At 39.2% G+C, this 2,723-nt stretch overlaps 1 long non-coding RNA gene and 1 other non-coding gene across 3 annotated transcripts in view; both read right to left on the reverse strand.

Moving 5' to 3' along the window:
- Positions 1 to 591: 591 nt before the first annotated feature.
- LOC105302862 overlaps positions 592 to 2,723 on the reverse strand; it is a 3,995-nt gene continuing 1,863 nt past the window's right edge. The window contains exons 2-4 of one of the 2 annotated variants that reach the window (XR_896872.2): positions 2,549 to 2,681; positions 867 to 902; positions 592 to 766 (exon numbers count right to left, since the gene is read on the reverse strand). This is a non-coding gene — a long non-coding RNA (uncharacterized LOC105302862). Of the gene's footprint in view, positions 903 to 2,548; positions 2,682 to 2,723 lie in introns of both variants that reach the window. The other variant, XR_896871.2, reaches the window with a different exon arrangement.
- Positions 1,652 to 1,778, reverse strand: LOC111729872. Its single transcript, XR_002776438.1, has one exon.

Consider the following 2,723-nt stretch of genomic DNA (forward strand, 5'->3'; position numbering starts at 1 on the left):
TCTCAAGCTTATGAGTCAAGATGCCGAGCAAATGACTCCATTTCTGAAGCAATTCCCAGAGACAATTCAGCAGCGTGTCCCACGGATGCCTCTCTGAACAGACAGGCCCCTCATCTCACCTCTTACAGTTCTGTGTTTACTGGAAAGTCTTTCACTTTAAAACTTTCATGTTTTCCAGCACACTCAGTCTGACACGCTGAACACCTCTCATTTCCTGTCTCTAATCTCTGCCTCTTGGTATGAACAGCAGCTCAGATTCCTGAATTGACAACTCACCTTGACAAATCTTACAGGTTGTTACACACACACACACACACACACACACACACACAGAGCTTGACCTGCCAAGCTGAATCACTACCCTGAAACAAGGTACAGCTGATGTAAGCACAGAGATGCTTTAAGTTATGAACAGTTAAAATATATATATGTGTGTATTCAAAAGTGTTATCGGCTACGGCAGTAGAAAACTATGGAATAGGAAGTAGGGTATCACAGATAGGGCAGGTTTGAAATCAGAGTTCAAATTAATCTAGGCTTTATGGAGTACTTCACATGTAATATGAACATGAATAAAAACTTGACACCCAGGAAGTTTTGGTAAAATTTTATCGGACCAAGAAAAAACCATCTAGAATTGGCTTTGACATTTAAAATCCACTTGATTTAAGCAAGGCAGATGACCATCTTCAAGCATCCTAATTATTCAGCATAGAGAACTTTTGTTTAAATTTTTTCTCATCTTCTACAAGAAGAAAAAATAAGTCTAGAACAGAATCAAACAAAACTTGGTTTTTGAAAATATTCCAATTCCTTAAAATACTATGAATAATCTGCTGAAACTGAACTTCAAGGAGCAGATTTACCTCAAGGCCATGTCCACCTGCAACCTGCTGATAAATCTGTTAAAAAACAAAAAAAGAAGATATTTTTAAAGACCTCTGCGGCCACAATCCCTGACACTGGGCAGTTAAAAGGCATCAAAATCTGTCCTGTTCTTTGCTTTACTGACATCACTGTATAACTCTTGAACAATTATTAACATAGCTTTGGATACTGTCAACAAAGGGGAAAGAGAATATGTAGAACAAGCACAGAATCTTGATGTAAAATAATGGATTTAGTAATTCAGAACACTCAGAATTTAAGGCACCCTTATTAGATGGGATTGGAAAGTTGGTGAGACTTGGGATATAAAATGACATTGGTTTCTGATAAAATTAAATTGCCTTTTATTTGGGAAAGTATGATTAATAATTGAGTTCCTGCCAGCTAAAACGATGATAAGCAATCACTGTACACATCCAATAAAATATTTCTTATCCTCCAGAATTTGTTAAAATCCTGATCTCACACGGCTCACACACTGGCAGCTGCTCCCGGTACACTGCACCACGATGTGGCATTCTGTGAGACTGTGGGTTTCTAGCCAGGAAAGTTTAGCTGCCGAAAACTGCCTGGACCGTCTGAAGGCCACACTACAAGAAAGGTCCTCTCCTCTTTCCTAAAGGACGTCTCTAGTGTCTAGTCACCTTCCTATCAATGAATACAGTAAGATTCTCATGGGTTCACTGTCTTTTTCTCTACCCTTTCTAATCTATAAATTTACTACTGCTATTTTTCTATAGTAAGACAATGGAAGGTATATAATTGCTGTTGGTAGATAAGTAGGTCTTGACTTTATTTTGCAAACAAGACCTGTTCTATCTACCTTTTCATTTAGGAGGCTAAAAGCAGAGTCAGCTTGACTTCAAGGACTCTATTTTCTTCGTCTCCAGAAGAACATGACCAAGTCTAGCTTTTAAAACACTGTCCTAGCATATTAAGATATTAAGGGAATAATAATTTATTATTTTGAAGCTTTAAGAGATTTGAACATAGGCTTACATAGGCTTGCTGCACTGCAATCAATGGTTAATAGATCTAAATGCAAGATAAGAATTCGAGATTTGGAAAGAAGACTCCAACCAGTCACTGCATCTTTTCTTTGAACTTGGATTCTCATCTTGCTATCCCCCCTGTTCATTCCCAAGCCTACATGTGGGTCTCTTGTCTGAAGGGACCTTAGGAGATGCCCTTAAATCCACATATACTGGATTAGAGACAAGAACATAATCCATTCACTGGGAAAGCATGCACCCAACAAAATTGAGATTTCCTAGCTGTGTTTTAACAGAACAGGAACTCAGTTTTTAGAGATAAATGTACTGACTACATACATTACGTATTGGTAAGCCCATCCTACTATTCTGCCACTCAGAGAGATTCCTACCTTCTGACTTCCTTTCATATCCCATCCAGTTAAGGGGGAGAGGGGCAGGGAGAGAGAAGGAAAACAAGTATTCAAAAGTAAGGATAGAGCTCTGGAGAAAGGTGTAAGATACCAGACAGTGTCTTATGTACAATTCAGTTTAGAAACCAGCCACAGATCACTAGGCACTTGGAATGCGCCTTGTCAACCTAATGCCTATATAGCTCAAAAGTCACTTCTTGGAAGCACTGCCTAATTCCTCCCTCTCCCAGGCTGAGTTAAGTGCCATACACTCACCTCTTTTAGAATACTTAAGTGGCCACACGGCAGCCACTGACCTGTGCAAATCAGGCAGGAACTGTGCCTTCATAACTTCTGAATGAGCAGAACATGGAAACAACAGCATTCTGCTTTCAAAGAGCTCACATACCTGAAACGAGACATCAAATTGTCTTCCGAATTAAAAGGAAAA

The sequence above is a fragment of the Pteropus vampyrus genome, unplaced genomic scaffold, assembly GCF_000151845.1.
Source record: "Pteropus vampyrus isolate Shadow unplaced genomic scaffold, Pvam_2.0 Scaffold286, whole genome shotgun sequence".
Classification (NCBI taxonomy): domain Eukaryota; kingdom Metazoa; phylum Chordata; class Mammalia; order Chiroptera; family Pteropodidae; genus Pteropus; species Pteropus vampyrus.